The sequence below is a fragment of the Xiphophorus maculatus genome, chromosome 23 (genome assembly GCF_002775205.1).
Source record: "Xiphophorus maculatus strain JP 163 A chromosome 23, X_maculatus-5.0-male, whole genome shotgun sequence".
Classification (NCBI taxonomy): domain Eukaryota; kingdom Metazoa; phylum Chordata; class Actinopteri; order Cyprinodontiformes; family Poeciliidae; genus Xiphophorus; species Xiphophorus maculatus.
The window spans coordinates 2,521,530-2,548,070 of record NC_036465.1 but is presented as its reverse complement, the minus strand read 5'-3'; the positions used below and the strand labels follow the sequence as shown (position 1 = coordinate 2,548,070).

Below are 26,541 nucleotides of genomic sequence, written 5' to 3'. Positions count from 1 at the left end.
GATAGGTTGCATTTCAGTTAGTTCAAACAGCATTACTCAGGTTGAGAAGTTGCAAATTACCTCTTACCTTTAAAGTTTACCCTTGTATGTATACATAGGAGGGGAAACCCTCCTGAAATTCTGCCTCCCTGGGGAAAAGTTTTCCTTGTGAGGATAAAAAGGCTCCATTCATCCAACAGAAATTGCTCCAGGCCATGTAATTTACTTACCTACTGAACTGACTGGGATCAAGCGCATTAATTCAGAAATGATGTTTTCTTATGTTTTATGTTCATCTCATGTTAAGGGCAAGTTTATCTCTAGCTGGAAGCGTGTATTTTTGTCATCATGGGATTTCTGACAACCGAGTTCTTTGTTGTTTGGGGAGTTGGGAGTGTGCAGCACTGGCTGCAGACAGTGGTATCTTTCAGACCTTAATCAAAAGTTCTTAAGCTCTCATCATGCCATTGTATGACTGACAGTTATGACCTTTGATTAAAGGTACCCTCTTAAAACTTTCTATGGTGTAGTGCGCATGTCTAAAAGCTGAAAGCAGGATGAAGCAATCAATCATGCCATGTTGCTGGAACAAAAAAACAATTAAGTAATTTTAAGAAGTCATTAGCATCTGCGGTTGTAGAGTTAATAAAGTAAACAATTAATAACCAGTAATGTGTAAAATTGTACTGTTTTACTGAGATCATTAACAGACCCCATCACCAGGGCAGGAATTAGATGTTCGGTGGGGTGAGAAATGTGGGACTCAGGCATTACACTCTCCTTATTCATCTAGTTCAGAATTCACCAAATGACATAATAAATTAATCATTATTGGTAAGTTAAGTTTTTTCTTCTTTTGACTACAGAGTGCTTCTAATCTGTGAGCAAGTCGTGTGCTCCACAATTTCAAAACTTTTCAACCGAAAGTTTGCAAATTCCTGTGGCTACATACTAAAGGGTTAAAAATAATCTTAACGAGTGAAATCAACAATGTAGTATTAGAGGTTTTCATGACATTATGTGTAGGATGAAGAAGAAGATGTATTTGTTGTAAGTTTCAGTAGATGTGTCAAAATCCATTTATCAGTCGGGAGGAGGACATGCAACAGTGACTTCACTACAGTAACAGTCAGGGCTGGGAAATCAGAGCCCCTCAATGGGACTTCCAGGTTTAATCAGGACAACTGAGGAGGGAAGCACAGCAAAGATGAGAGAGGAGACGATGGTCAAGCAGCCTGTGACCTTTCACTGGTGTCTGAATGCTCACTGTGCTGCCCCACTTGATTTCTGACGCTTTGACACACAATGTGATATCGATTGGATTGTGGGGAGAGAGCCAAACCTGTCTGGCATGTTTAGTAGTAGTTGCTTTGAGAATTACTGTCCCCAGTCGTATTAAACTTGGCAAGTGGCTGCTGATGACTCCATAAGATATCAGATGGGAACTTCTCCAGCTGTGAGCGAGTGCTGTGTAGATATCCATCAGTCACAGTAAATGATTTTGACAGAACTCAAGAAAGAAAAGGGTTCCAACACCGCAGTCTAAATATTTCATCTCGTCCTCATGAATTAACATTTATCTTCCTCCCTCCCTGGAAATTTAATATTGCTCTCGACATTTCCGTGTGTTACCTGCATGCCTAATGCTTACAGATTAAAAACTACAGTAGAGATATCTCATTTAGAAGAGCAGCTCAGCTGTGTACAGTTTGCAAACTGAAAAAGGGTTAAAAGTCGTCTGGCCAGATCAACATATCATTTCACTTCCTGGATTTCATGCTTTTGTGAATAAAAGATTCTGTCCCTTTAAAAAAAAAAACCAAAACGTCCAAACCTATATTTTAAAAGGCTTTTGAAAAGTAAGCTAAGCAAACTGAGTTTAAAAAAAACTTTGAAAAACTGAAGGTTTTAATCGTCCCGGATATTAAAACTTTTACAGCTTAGAGTGAGGAGAAGAAAATGTTCCAAGCTAGATTATTAAATATAGACAAGTAGTTGGAAAACAGCTGCTAAATTAGTTATGACATAGAAACACAGACTTTTTTGATTCATTAAGAAGTTGAACATAAACCTATTTTAATCTATTTCAAATGTCTATTTATATTTTCAAATTGGCAGATGTTATATTTGAACAATTTTGAAAATAATATAAAACAGTCAAACATATATTTGGATAGTAAATTAAATGTGAAATAATAAACATATTGCTGTGAATGCACATAAAAAGACTAAAAGTTACTTGTCTCATGTAATTAAGGCCTAAGGACAAAAGGGACAGGTTTGGATTTTGAACCTGGATTAGAAGGAGCTAATCCAGGGTTAGAAGTGACCTGGACGTTTTTTCAGTCATTAGAGAATTGACACTTGACTTTGAATCAGAGCAAAAGACTTGAGACTTGATTGGGACTTAGAAAAAATGATTTGGGAACATCTCTGCCCTGGACACACCATCTCCTCTGTGAAATATGGTAGTAGCAGCATCATGCTGTGGGATAGCTCTTCCTCAGCAGGGACATGGAAAGTGGCGTTTTTTAGATGAGTCTGAAAAACATAAGTGTAATGTTTACTCACTGGCTTTCAGACACCCAGCCACCAGTTTGATCAAATCACAGCAAATATACCTACATTTATCACCAAAGAGAGGTTAGTAATAGTAACATGTTGTTCTATGACTTTATTTGAAAGCTAATTATTCAAGGATTCCCTTAAGAACTGGAAAGGATTGCTCTGTTAAACCATAATTTCTGTGGGTGCGTTTCCCTACAGCTGTAAAAAATACAACTTTGGCCCTTTATTAAAGCCTCAGGAGATACATTATTTATTTTCTATAGCCAGTTAAAGGGAATCTACTTTTAGTGTTTCTATAAAATGTATTTTATATTAGACAAGGAAAATGATAGACATTTATATTTTGATCATTAAAATGCTGTGCTGAGGTAAATCAATGCTTTGCAAATAGAGTTTTTATAAAGCTACACTTCACCCTGACTTCTGTTTATTACTTCCTGGCCTGTTTGAACTTGTGCTATTAAGCTATGATGGCTTTTTTAATGCTGTAGAGTTCACTGTGCCCTCTAACATTACCGTAAGCTATGATTTGCTGGCCGAGACTCCAGTTGTCAAGACTGCACATCCAGCAGAGAATGCATCTCAGCTTCCCAATCAGACAGGTCATCTCAGAGGGCGCCTCCTCATATCACCTCTCTGAGTTAAGTGGTTTCTCTTGTGTTTACTGTGGAAGGTTTGTTTTCATCCCTGCCTCACTCTGCCATCAGCACAGGCCCAGATCTCATCAGAAGAATCTAGCAGGAGATATTTGTAGGAGATAAGGATTACCTGTGATATTCTGATACGGTACACCCTGAACCATCAGAGGAATGTATGCACCCCACTGGACCAGCCAGTGATCACAGGGACTGCTGTTCCTCTAAAGATTATGAGATTAGGGAGGAGGACAAAGGTTAAGGGGGTCACAGGCCTATGGGGAACATGTGCACTGTCCCACATATGCATACTTTCAGGGCAGAGGTGCTTTACATGCTAGGATATAAACAAGTAAGATATTTTCAGTGGGTATTTTTTTAACAAACAGGAACAATCAGTCATTCATTGACATGAACAGCCCACTTAAACGGTAGGGTATAATGTAAAATCTAAGTTTTTATTCCTCCATCACAAACATACCTGGAGTGTTGCTTTGATCCTTTTATGCATGTTTGAGGAATCATTATAACCCATCTCCTCGGAGTTGCAAACTCCAAGTTGACCTTCCTCTTTACAGAGAACCTCACACTCACAATTTCCATCTCTCTCTCTCAACTCCCCCACTCAGTTCCCCCAGACTAGTGACAGCTGCAAATGGCAAAAATCTGGTGGAACTGTGAAGCTTAGCATATGAACTACTTCGTCTTCCAAAATTGATAAGAACATTTATAAACGGCTTAATGGCGAAACGTTGCGATGACATGCTGAAGGCAGAATGTCGAAAAGAACAGGAGCTTCTTAAAGAGACACTGGCTCAATTTCAAGGCATTGAATTGGAAAGTTAAATTTTTTTTAAGCTATGTTTGATATATATGGCATTTTTATATATACTGAAGAGGGAATACCTGCGATAATGCTTTGAAAGGTTGTACATGTCAAAGTAAAATCCATATGGAGGAAATCAAAGTATTTGATCTTTTTTCTATACTGCATCAGGCTGGCATGTGCTTCTGAGGTAACCTGGCACATGCGCCTCTCCATTAATGTGATACAAAATAAAACAGGATTTGTAAGACCAGCTTTCCTCCATCCTCTGCTCTGCAGTGCAGCTTTGATGCTCACCTACATAGCTTTGGCACTAATGGCAGTAGGGTGTGCTGACTGGACTGCAGCTTTGCAGCCCCATACCCAACAAACTGATTCTCTTCATTCTGACACCATTGAATTTCTCTCCTGTCCATCAATAAACCTTATCATGGATAACACGGTTATCCATGTCTGGTGAACTCTGTTCATTTTCACATGACTGCAGACCAGAAACATCCAAGTTGCAGTTTTGGAGATCCTCCAACTCAGCCATGATTTTCTAGATCGAAAGAAACTAATTCTCTCTTATAAATGAACACACTTATTCATCACTTCAACATAAGCTGCCCAGTTGATGCATACAAAATAATGTTATTGTTTCTTTCTTAGCCAACTATTACAAAATTTGTCCTGTCCAGAGCAGACATAGTGATTTATGTAGAGTCAAACCCCTTCTGCCAGCTTCTAGAAGTGAAGCCAGCTGGCATTCAGATTTCCTCGATGGCATTTTAAGGGTTTCCTCCATTGTGCCTAACTTTTAAATTACGATATGACTCTTAAACTAGTGAAATAAAAATGCGTGTCTCCATTCATTATTTAACACAGGTCAGATGCTTCTTCAGCATAATGGAAACGCTTAGAATAGTCTCCACTTTGATGCTTGAATGAATGAAGCACTATGCAGTTCATCGCTGTGTTGGGTTTATATCAGTGGGAAAACTTCCTTTAAATTAAAGCCATCTAGGAACATGAATGGTTTCAATGTTCAATGAAATCATTGAAAGGCGAAAAGGGCAACAGCGAGACCACTTAGAATGGTTGTCAGATAAAAACCACATACCCAAAGACGGGTCAAACACAAAAACATCCAGAAAAAATAACATATATTCCGGCTTATGAAGATTATTCTTTCTACTTTTACTTTCATGGATATCCCAAACATAATAATTATCCTATAAAAGTTAATCTGAGTGCAAATGAAAATCCTTTTAGTAAATCTTTATACTACTGCCAGCAATTTTCAGAGACTACCGAATGCAGACAGCTCTGTTGATGTATTTTTTCATGAAACCTCACTGGAAGACCATGTATAAAAGTGTCTAAGTTTTCCCTGTCAGCACTATTTGAACATGCAATGCTGTATTTGGCAAGCAAAGCATGCCAATGCGTGCCTGCTGTTTGTCATTTCAGGGAGCCCGCACTCCAGCTGTCCCAAAGTCAGGAGTTTTCAAAAAAAATGTTTAACTTGTACTGTCAGAAAAAGGTCCACACAAACTTTCCTGTGCCATAGTAAATTAATGTTTGTCAAGCTGTGTGTGGTTAGGCCAGGCTTTAGCCAGTAATGGTTGTCTGAAGATAAACATCAAATGGAAATACTCTGGTCTCCAATAAGAAAACAGTTTAAAGTTCTTAATTTATGTATGTTGCTAAAAGTTGGCAGAACAGCATGCAAACAAAACTATGCTGTTATGAATCGTGGTTGGATGACCCATAATCAGAACCAGGAAGGTGCATTGGCTGACGGAAACAATGCTCTCTAATTTTAGTAAGACACAGAACATAAACTTTGTTTATACTCTGCCTCGTACTAAAATTATATAGAGCTATTGTTTTCAACTAACTCAGGTCTTAGTCCTGGTGTTACTGTGCGGTGCGTTTGGCTAGGCTAATTCCAGCATTTCTGCTATCATGATAGAGACGGATTGGATTAGGACATCTCAAGCTTTGACCATTTATTTTTCTTTGAAAGCAGTGTGCTGGTGTTTTCCGTGCTTCACTTTCTGAAATATTACAAATAACTTCCAATTCATAGCTTTTTAAAAATGTCGCTTGTTAAATGGTTTTACTAAAAGCAGCAGCAGGGTCAGGAAAAATTAGTTCTTAAATAGTCACTTTTCTAACAAGGTATGCCCATGTCTTCCACTTTGACCACACTGCAAAAACACACAATCTTGCCAAGTATTTTCAGTCTAGTTTCTGGTGCAAATGAAAAAAGAGCAAACTATAGAAGCTTGTTTTAAGTAAATAACTCTTTTAATTTTGGTATATAAAAAATTACAAGTTCCGCTGACTGATTATTTCAGTCATTAGAGTACTTGTTGCATCTGATTATGGTGATCAGTGACCAAACTAGCTACCATAAGCAAATATGCATTCAAACGCGAGGGAAACATTTTTACAAATACACGAAGGACAGTACTGGTGTAATGAGATGTAAACCCAGAAGTCTACATAAAACTGTTCACTTTAGCAGCTTTCATCATGTTAGATGCATATCACCATTGTGGAGTTTGAAATTGTTGCTGGTAAGAAACCTCCAGCTTTCCATGTTGAAATTCCGACCTCAGGAGGAGTTTCAGTTGTTTTTCCATCTTGGATCCGGGAAATTCCAACTTCCGAGTGCAGAGCACAACCTGAGCCTCATAAATTTTGTTGTTTGGAAAATAAATCGGCCTCAGGGTTGCAATGAACAGTGATTCTCTATTTATTGTAATCTTCACCTAGTTGCAATTTTCCAAATGATGACAGGACAAGCTCAGACAGAACAGGAAAATGTGCTGTCCTCCAATGATTAATCATATGTACTGTAGAATATAAACAAAAATGATAAAATCTGAAATATGAGCTCAGAGAGAAGGCAGGGATTTTTAATGATCCTTAATTGATGACTAGAATAATTATCTTTCTTGCTGCAACAGATCTTGCTTCCTATAAAACAGGATCTTGACAAATCTTGCTTCCACTGTTTAAACAGTACAACCATCTTAGGGCTTTAAGAAACTCATCCGGTGCGCCTTTATGCAGAGCTTAGTAGCTTCATAATCACTTGGGATCTTTTGGCTGCCAGAATTTGAGATGGTCAACTTAAAATGAAAAAATGTTCTAGTAGAGAGATTTTTTTCAAGGGTTTTGTGCTGTAACTCAGTGACCTTGTGTTGGAGTAACATGGAGTTGAAGCCAAAAACAAATTTCTGAAAAATGCTTTTATGGTGAAATTTGCATTCAGATGAAAATAGCATTTATTCAAAAGCTAGATAAGGAATACAGTTAAAAACAGGGTATGATTTATGAACATCTTCTACATTCTGTTGAATTAGTTGCACACTCTGTGTTAATTTGTCACAGACTGCTTGCTGCATACTGTTGATAAAGCATTATTTAACTCGGTGCATTCCTCACATTCTTTCCCAAATATCCCAACCTATCCCAAGTTAATCGAAGTGCAAAAAATTTAAAAGTATTCCCTTTCAACAATCTGACACATCAGCAAACTTTTATTTTTAAAAAAGGAGGAGGAGTTTATGTAAATCTTTTTTTTTCAACTTTACATCATGTTATAATGTTTTTCCCTCATCAAAAATTTGATGATTGTGCCATTTTATAGCACAATCAAGTAACCTTGTTGCTTTCAGTTGTTACAAAAATGGTGCCTATATCAAACATATGTTAAAAGAAATGACTGCAGTTTGAACCCTTGAAATTTCACCTTTGTCTCTTTAGGAAGCTCCTACTCTTTCAACACACCGCCTTCAGCTTGTCATCACAATTTGTCTTTCCATTATGCCGTTTACAGCTGCTCCTAGGAGCGTTGGGCTGAGAAGAAGTTTGTATGGTAACCTCAGCAGGGGTTATCATACAAACAACAAAATTACAACGACAGATCACGGTAATTATAGAAACTCTGTTCATTGCAACACTCAAGTTGTTATATTTTCCTAACAACTACATTTATGAGGATCATGCTGTGCTCTACACTTGGAAGTTGAAATTTTCCAGATCTAAGTTGGAAGAACAACTGAAACACCACATGAGGTCAGAACTTCAACATGGAAAGTTGGTTTGTTACCAGCAAGAATTAGTTCCATCACGTGTTTGCTAATTGCTGCTGCCGCTAGTCTGAAGGGGTTGAGGAGAGAGTCTCTGGGGCGAGAGCTCAGCTGGAGACTACAGCTCAAAAAAGTTTATTTTACATCTCATTCTCCCCCTTTTTACCTAAATGTTTTATAAATACTGAATCTGCAGTGCTTGATGACCAGCGTGTCTGAGCTCACAATGCTGAACGCTTTTCACCTTCCTTTCCTCTCTTCCTTCCTGTAATGATCTGCAGGACCCATCATGTGTAAAACCAAACCACTTAGTACATCTGATGCGGCAGAGGCATTTCATGGTTATCACGCTCCATCATTAAGCGGTCTAATTTTAGAACGCATCAGCAAACATTAAGTATGTGTGAACAGCCTCATGCTGTTTACATACACACATAGCTACAGTCCAGAACAGGTTTGGGCAGTAAATGAGATGACCTGAGTGTTGGTACTGATTGCTCCTTGGGATGGGTCTTAATAGATACCACAGTTTTCAACTATGTTTTACATTTGGTAGCAATAAAACACAAATCCAGTGAACTACTCCTGCACTCTTACTCAGATTGCTGCTGTCTGACTGTTTGCAGTGTAGCTACAATATAGTACCAGGTTTGTTTGTCAGGTCAAATGCAGACATTTTTTTTCTGGGCCTGTTGTGCTAAATGCTATTCATTGTGCAAATATTATTTCTGGTTGACTGATTAGATTTTTTTTATTAGTTGACAGATTGAAGGGGAGCTAAATGCCTTAATGGGGACATTAGTAGCATGAAGGCTCATCAGTATTCGACATGCTGCTTGCACTTGATTAGCTGTCACTTAAAGTGCTTTGTGTTTATGTTATCATTTAACTATTTATGAAAAAATCACAATCCACTGGGTGTTTCAGCAGTTTGCTGCTTATTGTAATATGCATATATTGAAAGTTTTTGTTTTTTTTACAGCTACTTTAAACATTTCATGTTTCTTGTTTGCTTAGTACATTGAGTTAATTTTGTTTTATTTTTTTTATTGTTTATCAAGAATCTTTTTGAATTAATGTTATCTTTAAATGTAAATGAATACTTTCATAGAAGTTGAATGTGCACTAAACTTACTAAAGCTAATTTAGGCAAATCTGAACTTATGCACCCTTGTGTACACTTATATTCAAGTTTGGCTTTAAAGCTTTTATTTTAAACAGTATGTATTGCTAAGAGGATTCATAATACAGTAAACAACTTCAGTAATGTTAAATATATATACTGTATATATATATATATATATATATATATATATATATATATATATATATATATATATATATATATATATATATATATATATATATATATAGTACAGACCGAAAGTTTGGACACACCTTTTAATTCAGTGAGTTTCCTTTATTTTCATGACTATTGACATTGTAGATTCACACTGAAGGCATCAAAACTATGAATAACACATGTGGAAATATGCACTAAACAAAAAAGTGTAAAACAACTAAAAATACCCCTTATATTCTAGTTTCTTCAGAGTAGCAACCTTTTGCTGTGATTACTGCTTTGCACACACTCTGCATTTTCTTGATGAGCTTCAAGAGGTAGTCACCTGAAATGGTTTTCACTTCATAGCTGTGCCCTGTCAGGTTAATAAGGGGGATTTCTTACCTTATAAATAGTCATGAAAATTAAGAAAACCCATAGAATTAGAAAGGTGTTTCCAAACTTTTGGTCTGTACTGTATATATACATATATATATATGATACAGACTCTCTCACATTATGACGCATGTCCCTTAGCAAGTTCCAGAGAGACCACAGGATTTCTGAAGCCAAGAACAAAAGCCTAGAATAAATTTCTGTCTAACTATTTGACCACTTCTCTTATCAGGAACAGTATGTCTTATTGAAAGGATTTAGGGTTAAGGTTAGATATATTGCTTAAGCACAGTCATTGCCATGCCTTTTTATTAGTGTTGAAATCGGGGTCATTCCAGCAGCAGAGATCCCAGACACTCATCAAACCTGGTACTGGAATGGATAAAGGTGGTTCATATTAAGGTCTTGCAGTATTCCTGACCTCAGCTCTATTAAGTGTGCAGATTGTGCTGAAAAGGAGGTTCTGTTTCAGGAAACCCAGCAATATCAATAAGCTCTACTGATTCTTAGCAGTGCAAAGAATAACAGGATCAATCATGCAAATATTAATCTCCATCAAGGTTCTATTGTTGCGCTTTGCTTGCTTTCATTTCTCATCACCAGCTATTAGGATGTGAGATATGATGTCATTCCAACAGGAAGATGGTAACAACAACACTGTATCATCTGAAAGTGTCAGTGGTGGTAGAGAGAGAAAAGAACCAGAAAGTATTGAATGTAAATGTGAAATATATTACCCATGATATTATTTAGGGTCAAAATAAAACACACAAACGCACACCTGCCACAGTAATCATCTGCAGTTCGCTTTCTCGTGATGGTTGGATTATGTCACCTAGCACATGGTGAGATGTGATATATGACACTATGACAGTGGCACACATAGCCTGTAACCCAATAACGCACACTATTTTCAGAATGTATGGCTTTTCCCAAAGCACAAATAGGTTTCTGGATATGCTCTGCCATAGCATGCTTACACTTAGATCCCCCTGGGAGGGTATCCATTTCTACAGCCCAGCTGGAATAAAATTGCACATTAGCTATTAGGCCTTATGACAGACTGGAGTTACTATGCCCACTGTGCAAGCATTCAGACTTTATCTGTAGCTGCCTGAACATAGAATAATACTGAAAAATCTCTATTTGATAAACAAGGTTAGTGATACTTTTTAAGCAGTGATTCCAGAACTGTTCTGAGTCACCTCTGGAGCTGATTATCTTCACTTCTTCAGAAACAAAATAAAGCAAGGACTCTAGAGACAATGATCTCACATATCTTAAGCTGTTCTTCAAAAGCATAATAAACATTTATGTATTGTATAGAGGGTATTTTGCTTTGAGGTTCATCTTCTCTATTCACAGTTGGAGACTGAATAAACTTATGAAGAGTATTAAACTGTCACTGTGTTGTTTCATGAGAGTTGATGTCCTTGTACAATATACCATATTACTTGGCAGGAGTCCTTTACTTACTGGAAGAATGCATTTTACTCATTCACCCCTTCTCACTTCCAGTAAGTTAGGGACAAGCCTTCAGTTTTTCCTCCCTATGTGGTTTTGTTACATGGAATCCAGTTTATTGATATAATTACTGTTATTTTTTTATGTGACATTGTGCACATTGAGTTCCTCTTTGCTTGTGACATCTTTAAAATTGCAACACATTGCAGTATTAAGCGGTAATGGAAAGGTGAACAGAAAAAAAAAAGTCTAAATTAAATATTAGAAAATAAAAGTTGCTGTTTAATTGGAGGATTCATTTGCTCAGAATTACCTTAACAACTTTATGTTGCATCAATCATCACAATGTTCAGAAATCAATTTGTTAGGACAATGATGGGTTTGAAAAACATTTTGAGGCTTTTAGGGCAATAAAAATACTCACTGACTAATAACCTTGGTTGTAGACACGTTACTCATACCTGACTAATATGAGTTTTGGGAAAATAGAAAATTGAAGCAATATGTTTCCACTACTGAAAGGGTGAAATTTCTGTTTCAATTCAATGTAGTTCAGAAAAATGTTTTTGAACTTAAAGAAAAATTAAATGTTTTAACTATGTTAGGGTTAAGATTAAAGTTCTTCAAATAGTTTTAGAAGCAGATGGCGGTGGCAGGAAGGATCTCCTGTAGGGGTCTGTATTACAGCACTTCTGAAAAGGCCTCTGACTGAAGACACTGCTGTGATACTATATAAGGGCCTCATGAAAAGGATAGTCAGGGTTGTATGTCCTGTTTTTCATGTTATGAAGAATCCTTCTTTGCACCATCATCTCCATTTGATCCACAGTCGTTCCCAGAACAGAGCCGGCCTTCTTCATCAGGTGGTTGAGCCTTTTTATCCTGGCAACCCAGGGTTAGTGCTGAAGTAGTAAACACAAAGGAATAATCAAAATACCCAAAGCATGCCTTTTATTGCTGTTATTCAGTCAACCTGTCTATGCAGGGTTGCAGAGATCCTGGCAGCTATTTTCCAGCAGCCATTAGGTCAGAGATTGTATCAACTGTGAAAGAGGCAGCACAGTCAGATTTTTTTTTTATCATTATTGCTTTTAAAGAAGGTTCAGTCTGAGTTTGTGTTTCAGTCTGGGTAATTTTTAATCAACAAACTTTGAACTTTCTTGTGAGACATTACAATCGTTACATTCCTTCCCCATCTTCCAGTTAGTTTGAATTCAAAAGTGTATATTTTTTCATTCCTTATGTGATGAAACAACTTTTTTATACTGTTTCCCAATGTAAGCTAATTCAGATTTCTTTGTTGTAATTTTGTAGTTTTTCACTAGTATAAAAAGGGGAAATGATATTCATTGTTCAGCAAGAAATGGAGATACAGGCATATTTCCAGCTTTGCTCCTCCTTTTAAGTCATATTGCTCCATGTTTATTCTTCATGGAGCAAATTCTGAGGATTTAGTTTGGACATTTACATCTTTTCAAACATGAGTATTTTGAAGTTGCCATTCTGCAGACTTCAGTCACATAAGGTGTTTTTTAATTTACGGTATGTAAAATTTATACATTTCTACGTAAACCAAAAATAAAATACATTTAAGGTGTTTGAGTTGAAACAAAATAAAATGACTCACTACAATCCACAGGGTCATTTTAATAATAAGCTAAACTTGACTGCACTGTTCGATAACTAGGATCAGTTTGAATGTATGTGTGATTGGACTGAAATGCCTTTTTTGTAAGGTGCCTTGTTATGTGATTGGTGCTATGTAAATAAACTGAATTGAACTGAAGTAGATAAACCGACGTTAACAATACAGAGAGAGACTATTTGGGTTGAGGGAAGTTTCTTGGAAAGACTCTCTTTCCTCACTCCCCCTCTCCCGTTTCTTGACTTCATGTTTCTTCATCTACGTCTAATTAAGAGTTTCCTAGACAACAGATAAAAATGACCCATGCAGTTAATGAGACACCACTGACGAGGCAGACCTTTCATGCCCAACTCCATTTGTCAAATTCTGTCTTTCATTTTCTGCCTTGACAGCAATGTTTGTTCAACACGCTGTCTGTCGGCAGGCCTTAGCTGCAGTTTGAGGCAGGTCACTGCTCTGGCTTGTCTGTTTGGTATAAATGTATCTGCTGTTGCAGAGGTATGGTGGTGACGTCCAAGGATGTCACACACGTTTGCAAACTCAAAAATTATGAATAAAGTGTAAATAGTGGTGAGAGAGGCTCCCTGGTGTTATTGCTGATGAAGGTCTCGCAAAAGTATTCAGACCCCTCAAACATTTTCAGATTTTGTCAAATTACAACCACAAACCTTTTTATTTCAATTGTATACATTGTGATGTACAAACAGAAAGTAAAATTATACATTATTTTGACATTTTTTACATAAAGAAACAGAAAAAGTATGCAATGTATAAGTATTTATTCTCTTTTCATCAATAGTTTGAAAAACTGTCTGTGCTACTGTTAGGCCTGCATCTCTTTTAGAGTTGCTTCTCTACCAGCTAAAAGTTTTGCCCAATTGTCTTCACAAAATACCTCAGGCTCAGTCAGATGGAGAGCATCAATATAAAGCAATCTTAGAGTCTTTTGATATGCACTTTGTTGGATGTAGGTCTAGGCTTTGACTAGGTCATTGTAACATGAATTTGTTTGACCTAAGCTGTCCCATTGGAACTCTGGCAGTATGCTTAGTGTAATTGTCCTGCTGGAATTTTAAACTCTCCCCGATTCTCTACTGTTTTGCAGCCATTAACAAACTCTGATGCAGCATGATGCTGCCACCACCATGTTTCTCAGGTTTGGATTGCTTAGTGATAGGCTCTTTTAGGCCAAATATTTTGCTCTTTTCTGGCCACAACACCTTCTTCCACTTGTTTGCTTTGCCGCCTGGATGCAGTTCATTTATTTCAGCAATGGCTTCTTCTTACTACTCTTTCATTAAGGCCAGATTTGTGGATTAATAAACTAAATGTAATCTTGTCTGCTGCTCATCTTGAGCTAGCATGAGCCTCTTTGCTGCTTCTCTGACCATGTCTTGTTCAGCCAATCAGCAGTAACAATGATTTTATTTTTGATATTATTTTAAATGTTGTCATCAGCACATTCAAACTCTCATTGTTTGATTCAATCATGTCTATTAATTAGACACTAGAGAAAATGAAATGTCATTGTTTTGGAGGCAGTATTTTCTGGGTGCACACACTGTGGAGAATGGCATCTGTTTTGTGAACTTTTATCTCAGGAGGTAATGAAGCAGCTACTGTTCCCTGATTTAAGCTTTGCTACCACTCATTGGGTCCAGAAGTGAAATAGAAAGTTCTGCAGTGTGCTTACAGCTCTCACATATGCTTCTGCTATAAGTTGCTAGTGAACCAAAAGGTGTTGTTGAAGAATAAGTGGATAATGATGATTGAGAGTATCTTTAATGAGCAGAGCGAGCCAGAGAGCAGTCATTTTGTCAGACAGCAGGAAGCCAACAACCTGTGTGGATATTAAACAGGTAAAGTGTTTTGACTCCATTTCTTCATCCAGTTCTAAACTACTTCCAAAAATAATCACAGAGCAATGCAAAAGTATTCAAGCCACAGGAAATTTTTAACATTTTGCTTTTGTTTTTTACAGCTACAAATCTGAAAGGTGTGGCCTGCATTTACAATTGATTCCCTTAATTTTACATAAACACAAATGACATTATACAATAGAAGACAAACAGCATCATAAATACAAAGGAACACGACAGACAGAGACGTTTAAAGCAGGGCTGAGTTCTAAAACAATATCCTGAGCTTTGAACGTCTCACAGAGTTCTGTTAATCACCAGAACTCTGTGAGATTTTGACTCAAGGCCAAATTTATCAGGTCATGACCGTCCACTTTGACTGATGGGCAAGGAGAAATTTTAAGAGGTAAAAAAGCTAAAAGATGCATGTTGACTCTGCAGAAGCTGCAGAGATCCACAGCTAAAGTGGTGGAGTCTGCAGGTCGGACAACGGGGAGTCTTGCACTCCACAAATCTGACCGTTAAAGAAGAGTTATTAGAAAAAGAAAAGATGTTATAAAAAAGATTTTTTTATAACATCTTCATTTCTTTTGAAGTTTTCCACAAGTCATGTGAGATGCACAGAAATCAGGTAAAAGGAGGTGCTGAAGTTTGTGGCTTACATGCTAATCAATGTTACACAACAATCTTCCCACTGTGTAACATGGTGGTGGTAGCATCATGCTAATGACTCCTTCAGTAGCGAGTTTATGAAAAGATGTGTGGAGCTAAAAACAGTGGCAGGTCTCTAGTTTAGAATTAACCGATTAGAGTTTGAAACACTTGAAATGGAGGCAAAGGTTCATCTTCCAGGAGAATCAGAACCTCAAGCATACTGCTGGAGCTACAATAGTACTTTTTAGATCAACAATCTGCAACTCAAGTCTTCAAGTGCCACTATTTTGCACCTTTTGGATGCAACTATGCACTAACACACCTGAATCAAACGAATGGCTGACATGCCAATTGGGTAAATCAACCTTTTGATTCTGGTGTGTTGGAGCTGGAATGCAACCAAAAGCTACAGGACAGTGGCAGACCTCTGGTTTAGATGAAAGCATGTATCAATGTCTTAGAATGGCATAGTCAAAGTACAGATCAAAATCCAAGACAGAACCAGCAGCAAGACTGGAAAATCCATGTTCACAGATGTTTTCTGTCAAATCTGACTGATCTTCAGCTGTTTACCAAAGGAGAATATAAAACCATAAATCATTTTTCCTTCCACTTCATGATGACCTGCTCCTCTCTGTTGCTTTATCACATAAAGTCCCTAAAATTCATTCAGGTCTGTGAATTTAATATGATGAAGTTTGAAGTTCAAGGGGTGTTAATGTTTATACTATGCACCTTAACAAGGGACCCGCTGAGTTTAATAACGTCTCACCAGATGTTAGTCATTGAGACTTTGTATGTAGGAGGATGTAAAATTACTGGAGTGAACAACAATTACAAACAGTTCCCTATGAAGGGAGATTCATCAAATCTCTCCCTAATAAATAAATAACTATATGCAATAAACATAAACTTACCAACTTTTAAAGGAATATGTTTAAATGATCTTTTCAGTGACAGCAGTCGTGTTCACAGAGAGCCGTGGCTTCAAATGAGAATTAATTTAAAAATTTAATTCACGTCTTGATTCTGTGTTTAATGAGTGTATCAGAACGACATAACTCAGGTACTCAACTGTTTTCCCTTATGAAATCATAAGGAGAATATTAAATTATATTTCCTCCTCTAACACATTTATATGCCAACCAAATTCATTCATAATTCAAGTTAAAAGTTTCAACAGAAATTGCCTGAAGAAGTTAATGGAACATTTTAGACATTAATCTATAAAAGTTTATATTTGACCTTGTTAGAACTTTTCCCACAGCAAAGTCCTTCTAACCAGAGTTACACTGTTTCCTACAAGTCTTTTTATTTTATTATTTTAAATACATTTTTATGTAATTAGATGTCTGGAAATGAGTTTTTTTTTAAATCCATAAATGTGTGCAGGATCCTTACGTTATTCAATAACTATAAATAATTAAATTGTTTGTGAAAATTGCATGTTAATTGCATGTTGCATGCAAGTCATCATCATGCAATAATTTGACATATCAATATTTTCTCTGTTATTTTAAGCAATTTACACTGTTTACGCTTTAACTTGAGCTCAAACGAAGTTATGATGTCAAATGTTTGATAAGAGATAAAAACACAAAACTATGATTAAAACTTATATGGTGCAATTTATAAGCCTTCATAGTGATCAGAAGTGATCACTATACCACTACATGTGCCAAGATTAAAGCAGTTTTGAGAGCAAGCCTGTGATTAATAACCTTTATTACTTTAGAGTATTTTCACATTTTCATAGTGATTTCCATAATAAAAATGATGCCTGAATCAGTCAGTCTTTAGTCTGTGATTCTGACAGTGCTGGGAATGAACCTGCCAGCTTTAAGACACTGCTTTATTTGCAGACAGCACCCCTTCCCCCCAAAAATGTCAATTTTCTCTAATCCTCAAATTGGCACTCATGTGAACTTCTAGCCTATACTTGCTTAGTTTAGCACAGCCAGCCCCTTGGCAAGTATCTGTTCTCAAAGCTCTGGACTAGTACTTAAATTGTTAGCACAGTGAGGTTTTGACCGGGGGGCTCGAGGGGCTTCATCAGTTTGCATTTTTGCAGAGTTTTGGTTTGACTGCTCAAGGAAACAACAGGTTTGCATTTGCATTACGTTGCAAAAAACGATCAGATGATTCGGTCTTTATGTTGGTCTGCTCTATAAAAATGTGTATAAAAGTTCAAAAGAATATTTGTCCCCTGCTTCATTGGTTTAAATTCACATTTTTAGCTTTTGTCCAAGTATAATGAGGTTTGTAGGAGATTCTCTTTTCTCCCTAAACTTGGAATATCCTGATCAGGATTTTTTGTCCTCAAAACCAATCTGAGTTACTTAAGCATAAGCATAGCTAAAGTACTAGGTGGAAATTTTCTTTCATAATTGTATCAGTTTGTATTTTTTTTAGCCTTTCTTCTTCGTCTTTTAATTTGACAACTCATCTTTTAGTGAAATGGAAACAAGGTTAAGACATTTCCATTCTGTCCTTGAGAAGAAGAAAATGGCTCAGATTTAGTCAACAAACTAATGTACACAAGCTGTCATCCAGGCTTATTAGCTGAGCATATGAAAATCTGCTGTGATTGTTAAATATTGATGGTGCAAAACCGAACTGACATCATCAAGAATGAGAGGCCAACTGTTGATATCAGGATTTGACTTTCAAATGTACCAGTCATATAAAAAGGTCACGATCAGCAAATTTATCACTTGAACTATTATATATTTTTATATATTTTTTGTTCTGCTCAGGTGCTGCTATTCTATTTGAGTGTTTAATGATTTTATATAACTTTAAGCAAATTAAAGGGTAAAATTTGTGAGGACAAATTCAGACTAATCTTAGTAATTGTACAAATTATAGTGTGATTTCAAATACATGGGGTCTGCAGTAATTTTAGAGATAATTCCTCACAAACAGTGACAAACTCTTCTGAGCCTTTTCTGGCTAATTTCACTGATTCTGTCTTGGAGCGATTCAGCTGCTGCTTCGTGATCAGCTACCAATCCTTGTAGATGTTTAGAGCAAAAAATGGATCTTTGATCAGTCCTAATTGCAGTGTTTGAATATGTTCTCCAGTCTGGCTTGCCACAGATCAAACTGTAATTTTCTCCAAATATCCAGCTGTCCAGCATACAGATGTGACTACAAAGCGGCCTGGAGCTGCCGTCCACAGCTGTGAGGAGGAGTTTGAAATAGACGTGGTTCATCTGTCAACACATGGTCTCCAGCCAGAAGGGGAGGCTGGAATTGACTGGATGAAATGTTTTCCAGCCTTTACTTTCCTTCTTCTTCTATTTGCTGCTGGCATTTGCGTCAACATTTTTGAATTTTAATTTGGATCTCTTCTGGTGTTTTGCTTTGTTCTCCGGGAAAAGCAAAAACTAATGATGCCAACTTTAGCTCTATTTGCAGGGGATGGGCATCATCTAGGGGCGCCGTGTAATAAATAAATTACTCCCCAATGTGGCGGAATAACCGAAGCCTCAGACTCTGCTGAAATGTATGGTCATCTTCCAGATATGATGTGGATATGCTGTTTCGCGTTGACTCAAGGAATGATGAGTTTATGTTAAATCTACTTTTTCTGGCTGCAGGCCAGAGCTCAGTGCACAAGCCAGCTGTATAGCAGGAGGCTACAAACAGAAGAAAATGATTCTTACCGAACAGAGCAATGCATGATGTGAGCCACCATTTGCATCCTTCTCTTCAGCTTTTTCTTTTTGATGTTGTATGTTACAAGTCAAATGGGGGTTTGCTGGCCTGGGACCTGAAAGTTTACAATCCTCTCCCATTCTTAGACCAAAAGCAAATAAAAACAAAAATGGCCCAGTTAAATTTCGGATCCCTCCCATTTCTGTCCAACTCACAGAGATGCTTATTCTTATTGGATTAGTTTCATTACAGGACCTTGGAGTTCAGCAATATATAGTAGGTCATTTGCGAGGAAAGTCTCTGCAGTTATTGCAAATAGCATGTGGTCCCTATGAAAAACTAATCCAAAATCGATTTTGTCTTTTTTACCTTTATAAATTAAATAAACAGATTTTTTTGCCTGATATTGTGTCTAGAAGCTGAGTTAAACACTCAGACTTTTAGAGGGTCAACACAAATAGACGGCTGCAGTTGAGAGTGACACTTAATCTTACATTTCCTGGATGCCAAACACAACTGAGGACACTAATTAGAGACTAAACAGAATCACTGAGGGGTGAGGAGGCATTGTAATATGAGGAGAGGTCTTATGTGTGTTTCTGTCTCTGTGCAGGATGGAGCCGAAGCCTGGGGTGTTAAAAAAATGAAACTTCAGCATAGCTTTGGTGTCTGAGTTTTTCACACATCACATGTGCACATACATTTCTGTGCCTTTCCTATCATTAGCAGCCTGCAGCTGTGACTTTGGAAAACATTATCGCAATTTGTAATTGCCTCTGCAATAACACTTTGTACATCTCATTTCGGAAATGTTTCATAGTTGTTACTGCAGTTGTATCCATCATGGCTTGAGGGCTTCTTTTTCTTTCCACCTGACTGTAAACATGGGCTATTTTCAGTTCACTGGAAACTGTAGCATTTTCATATCTAGACACTGTGATCTTTGAGTTATGTTACATTTTTTTTCTAAGATTTATAAATTGAATGTGCTTCCTGTTGCAGAAAATGGTTGTCTTAACACTGTTTAGCAATATACTAAGCATACAAACATGCATTATAGATTGTTCTGAAGAACATTACTCAGATTTTTGTTCTGCAGACAGATTTACGAACATGAGGTGTATCAGGTTGGGTCATATGATATGATGGACAGATGTCTGATGTGACCTCTGCAGCAGGTGCTGACAGATGTTTCTCTTCTTCTCATGGTGGAAGTTGACCCTTTGGTTAGACCATGGAGACCTTGGACCAGATGACTCTTTCAGTCCCTCCCCCAACAACGTCTCATGCCCCCAGTGGGTTTAGAATTACTATCAAGGTTTTTCTAAAAGTTGTGCATCAGGGAAATGAAGGATTAATACTTTTAGGTCTAAAATGGCATTTAGACATGTGAGTGTATCTGAGTTACCCTGTGATGGACTGAATGACGTCAGTCCCTTCACCACTCTGAGTAGGTGATGAACTTGGATTAATAAAGTGTTTTATTTTTATGTTACTGCAAGAAACAAACAAAAAAGCTTCATGTAATCACTTAGGCAGAGTTGACTTTTAAAATGATTCTATCAGAGGTATTAGTTGCATATAGAAAATGATCAGGAGTATTGGGAGAGTTTTAGATTTAAATTTTTAAACATTAAGGGAAATCATTCAGAAATATTTTTCTTGGATAATAGTACCAAAGAAAACTTCAAGTTTCAGTGTATTTTTCCTCTCTTTGTCAAACTGTTCTCACTTTCATAAGCTCAGCTTTTTTTTTTTTTTTTTACAGATTTTTGTCAAGAAAAATAAAAAATCATTCTTTTTTTAATGTAAAATCTCCCTTAAAAAATCTAAATATTTATTTTCTTTCTCAATACCACAGCTGTGGTATATCTCCTCTGATTAGTTCATCTATTAAAACCGTCATAAATACAGGATTCAAGCAAGGACTTGTTTGGTACAGTTCTTGGTTGTACCAGATTTCTGCTGGCGTCTTGGTGTTTTACACAACCTTGCACATAATTTTCTTCATTTTTTAAATATTTACTCTGTTCTAATCCAATTTATTTTACCCACGTCATCTGTGGACTACTTTGCTTAATTTGTGTGTGTGTGTGTTAATTATTTGGCTTGCTATAGACATCTGGTATACATTTCATGTCAATGTTCACATTAGAAACATTTAACCCAAGAGGTTGATGTGTTTAATACTTATTTTACCTGCTTATCTCTGTGTAATCACAGTAATACCCTAAAGGCCATGTCTTCAGGGTGGTGTTGAATGTTAAAGTGGGTATTGCTTAGGAATATAAAACTAACCATGACATTAGATCTTTTAAAAAATGTCACTACCATTGACATTTTTGTCAAAATGAGGTCAGAGTTTCACAATATGTTCATGGAATGTATCTGAACATTAAATTAGCTCCAACTATTACAGGTTTATCTCAAAGTCTATCTCCATAAGGGACGGTAACAATAAGGGGCAGAGTCACGCATGACAAGGAGAACTTGGACCTCAAAAATAAATGACAGAACTTTTAGTTTTCCAGTTTTTGTTACTAACTGGAATGTCTCATGGCTAAATGCATGCAGGGTCTGCTGCTCCCTGAGATGTTACACCTCTGTGGAGTCATTTTATTTGTGAATCTTGGGAGCCGTGGTAAACCTGTGACTGACTGATAAGATTTATTCTCACTATTTTCTTTTTCTAATATTGAAAACTAACATACCTTTAAACCAAATCAATAGGAAGGGATGGTGAACCTTTACTGAACCTCTATAATAGTGAAGGAGCTCTATATTAAATCAGACAATTCTTTAATATAGAAAATGAACATACGTATTTTTACTTTTGTATCACGATCAGAGCAGAATCTGTGCAGCGTTTTAGGCTGCTGTGAAATATGGAGAACAATATCATCGGTTAATGTTCTGATGACATCTAATTTCTGCCCAGACGTGAAGCATCTTGAGGATATTTTGCTTTATTCTCTCTTCTTCAAACAACAATTCATTACATTCTTTTGTTTTTGTTTTCCATTATTGGCAACATCACCCAGCATTTGTATTCCCAACCACTCCTTCTTTGGTCAAACATGCAGCACCATATGCTCAGCAGATCAAAGAGCAACTGAAAGGCTCCCATGCAGCCAAATTATTTTTTAATGGTATAGAATTCCTCTGGTGTGTTTCAGCTCCCTTCCTTGCCTGACCTACTGTAAACCTAAAAGCAATAAATATCCTAAGCATGGTTGGGAATTTACTGCACCTGCAGTATCCACTGCATGGTCTTAATAAGCTGCAGATGGCGGGGCACTTGAATGAAGGCCCAAATACACACTCTTAAAAGAAGGAAATTCTTTGTTAGGTACAGTTTCACCACCTGAGCAGAGCTCTTTCAGCCATAAACCGCTCTGAGTTTCCCATTCAGTTTGATGAGGGAGTACGAGCCTGAAATTAAAAGCAATTTGGATTTGGTGTCACACTGACCTGGTTGTCAATTACAGAACAGGAAATAGCTGTCAGAAGCTCTTATGTTTGATCGGCGAGGCTGGTGAGAAAACCTGGTGTATTAGATGGGCAAATATTAACCTCGTAATGCGCAAAATCAATTTTATAAACTTGCTAATAATAACAATGCTAATTAGTGGATCCTCATATTTCTACCATTCAGAAATAGATTCTATTGTTTTCTTTATTACGTTCTTCAGTGCTGGATAAACCATAAACCTGTGAATCAATGTTGTCAGCCACAGTGCATGAAACACATTGTGAATTTCCTGAGTCTAATGAGTGCCATTCGGAAAGGTTGTTATTTCTCCCTTGAGTTGTTTAGGAGCTGTCTGGACAAAGAGGTCAGAATCAGTTAATCTTTGCTTAAAGCTATTTGACCATTTATTAAAGTTCAGGTACGCAGGAAAACAAATCACTGTGTTTGGGTCAGACCTGTGAGTCGGGGTGAGCATGCGTGATTGTTGGGCAACGGTATAGTCACCAATCTGTGGCTCTCTGCATACACATCCCTGTTTAGTTTTGGCAGGGGAAAGGTTAATGTTTAACAGCATGGTTGGTTCAGCCACTAACGTGTGAACAAAGCACAATGGCTGCACTGTATAGGCTCGTATTTATTCAGAGTCACTTCCTCCCTCAATAGTCGGCTCGACTTTCCTGACAGGGGAAGAAAGTAGGTCAAGGAAAAGTCATGTTTGAGGTAATTCACTCGAGGGGACTGCTTCTGTGATCATTAGATGACACTGGTTAACCCTAAGAGTGAGGTCATATTCAAGGCAATGTTACACCCAGAATCCTTCCTGACTGGTAGCGTGTCTGAGACATTTTATCGTGTACAGAATAAATCAAACGAAGGCGATCAGTGAGAAGAACAGCTTGAAAAGAAAGACATGATTAATGCTTACAAGAAATCAGAAGTTTATTTCAACCTCCAGCTTTAATCAGTGTTTGTTTTCCGCCGCTGTGCTCAGATGAAGGTCACTTTTAAGAACTTTCTGCTTTGATGAAGGTGAACAAAAGATCCACCATGAGAAATCTGTTGGAAGATATTCTTGAGATTTGTGCTGAATGATCAATGGCAAAGACGAAGCTAATGTAACTATTTGTGTTAAGCTTGTGGGGATTATGCTGCACACTAACAGAACTTTTGGATTAGGCATTGCTTCATCCATAAAGTAGCCTGGAATGTCTATTCATTGAGACATAATGCATTCTTTTTCCTCTTCAACAGTGTCCTAAGTGTTTCACTTCATGGCTCTTTTAGAATCTTATAAAACAGACTTTCTGGTCAGCATTTATCATTTTGCCAAATAAGGAATAATGTCCTGCATGTTTTCAGAATGATACAAGGAATTCCCACCTCCTTTTTATTCATACCATCTGTCTCTGGAGTCACACATTAAAGAATCATATACTTTTCACATTATTCATAGGGAGATTGTTTGCTAGGGCCAACCGTAATAAAGATGTAATTAAAAACATGTCGCTGTGATGGAGGGCCAAGCTTTAATCACATGAAAGCTATCGGCTTCTTTCCTCCTCATCCAGCAAAGCGTGTAAAAACTGTCAATCAATTTTTTTTATGTTGAAAGTTTATGCACCATAGTCAAAAAATATGTTTTTTAAAAATTACATTTTAACAGAATCCTTTTACCATCACTGCATCAATAAATACATTAACAGCATAAAAAATTGCAGCATCTTTGATAGACAAAGTGGGATTTTAAAAAAAAAAGCTATTGGATATCTATTTTGTAGCCTAGAGGTAAGCTTGTTCTTCTGCACAAAATGGTAGCGTGTATTTGGTGAGACCTTTTGTACTACAGACCAAACTCCTCACAGTTATGAAAGAGCCTGTTCATTGAGAAGTCATGCCTGGGCTTTGTTTTTCTCTGCATCTGGCACATTCAGCTTGTTCCCTCCTGGATCATCACCAAACAAATGAAAACATCAAAGATATACTTTCAATAAAGAAGAATTGGTTCATTTTTCAGGAATCATTTATTTCATGCCTCAGCTATCTCACTTTTTTTTTCTCAAAAATGTCAGAAGAAATTCCAAGTGAGGATCAAAAAGAGCTTCATCATTTCAGTCAAAGTCACTGTATGAAATTTAGTTATAAGACTGTTTGTTGTACTCTTAAAATAAAGCTTGAAATAATATAAAATATACTTCATATTTACTTTTAATTACCCATATCTGTCTCTATAATCCCTTTGCTGAATGTTGATTTCTTCTTTACCGACTGTAACAGGTTAATACAGGTTTTTGGGAATTTCTTCATAAATCAAGATATTGTCCACAGATCGCTGTAACACTCCAGTTTAAGAGCTTTGAATGTTGCTGACTCGACAAAGCATTAGTTTATCTTTTAATTTATATATTTTTTATTTCTCAGGTATACCAAGCCAAGTTGTTAAACAGTTACAGTTTCAAAACCATCAGAATTCTCTGTTTTGCATTTCCTACAAAGTCTGTTTACTGATTCTCAGAAACCGCCTGAGTGACTCTAGTGTTTCACCAGTAATCTTCTCATATCCTGCTATGCAGATGATATTCAACTGTACAACTCCTGTAGGCATCAAAACTGTAGGCTTTAAAAAACACACAAGTGTTTAGACTGTGTAAAATGTTATATGGTTATCTTTTCTCCCAACTAAAAGAAGACAAATCTGAAATTCTTCTTTATGCTCCAGAAAAACATAATGTGACTCTTGGTCCTTCAGCCTCTTTTGCAAAATCTTCCATTAGGAGCCTGGATGAAAATTAGACTGGTTTAACTTTATCTGGTTATTTTCAGTCTCTAGTCATGAATTTTTATCAGTTGTGAAAAATTGCTAAGCTCCTTAATATCTGACAACACAAGATTGAAATTCTTATCTATGCACTGGTTTCTTCAAGATTAGATTACTGTGATTTATTTTTCTCCTGCTAAAGCATTACTGGATCGTCTGCAGGTTGTACAGAATGCTTTAGACATCTGACCACATCACAGACATTTTGTCACATCACACCAATACTCACGTTGGCATGTTAATGCTTGGTGAAGCCCCAGTTAACCCACTGTACCATAATTTGTGGTTAATTAAACTAATGACTATTTGATCATTTGGGAGCATTTGTAGAAAGTGTATTCTATTAATTGGATTGGACTTTTAGTTTCTGGTGATCAGGTTATCCCTGACTATGAAAAATCTCAACCAGTTGAAAAGTTTTGATGCCATAAGTCCTGCACTACTCCTATAAAATCAATGCAAATGCCAACTAATCTCATCATATTGCATAAAGACCACCTGTGTAGGAGTTGCTCACCTCGGCATGCTGAATGTCCAGAGCAGCTCAAACTGGCCCACGTTCTATTTACACTAATATTTTTAACCAATTGGAGACATTATTAGACTCTTGTTAAGGCATTGAACATTCACCTCCAGATTAATATGTATTAAAAAAGTAAGAAGCCTGCTTTATGCCATACACCATTCATCCCAGAATCAAGGTGGATCATAGGACAAACATGTCAAAAACATGACTGGACTTGATGTTCCACAAAATGTATTTCATTTCATTGACCCATTCAAGACCCTCTTAGATGCCTTTTTAAATTTGTTAACATAAGGAGCAAGATGAGAAACAGGGTGATAACAGATATGTTTCAGCATAATCTTTTTCTCTTATGACTAAAACAATATGTAAGGCAAACATATATTTAATTCGCAGTATGTTCAGTATTTGTCCATTTAGATTGATGACATTTGATTGAGCATTTCTCATTTGGTAAAATCTACGCCTGTGACATCTGGGAGAAGATGTGATGCAAAGAGAAGCTAGTGGGATCTAGAGTTAGTGTTTTTAGGAGAACTGTTTAATCAGTGAATGGCTGATCTTTCAATTTTAGATTAGGACTAGAACAACACAGACAAGAGCTCAAGTGAACAAAACAAACAGATCTTTTAATATGAACTCAGATATTACTGTCATATTTTCTTGATAGAT

General features: G+C 36.9%; 1 protein-coding gene across 1 annotated transcript in view; it reads left to right on the top strand.

Moving 5' to 3' along the window:
• pdgfc (platelet derived growth factor C) overlaps positions 1–26,541 on the top strand; it is a 43,177-nt gene that overhangs the window by 1,026 nt on the left and 15,610 nt on the right. The gene's annotated exons all lie outside the window — the stretch shown is intronic.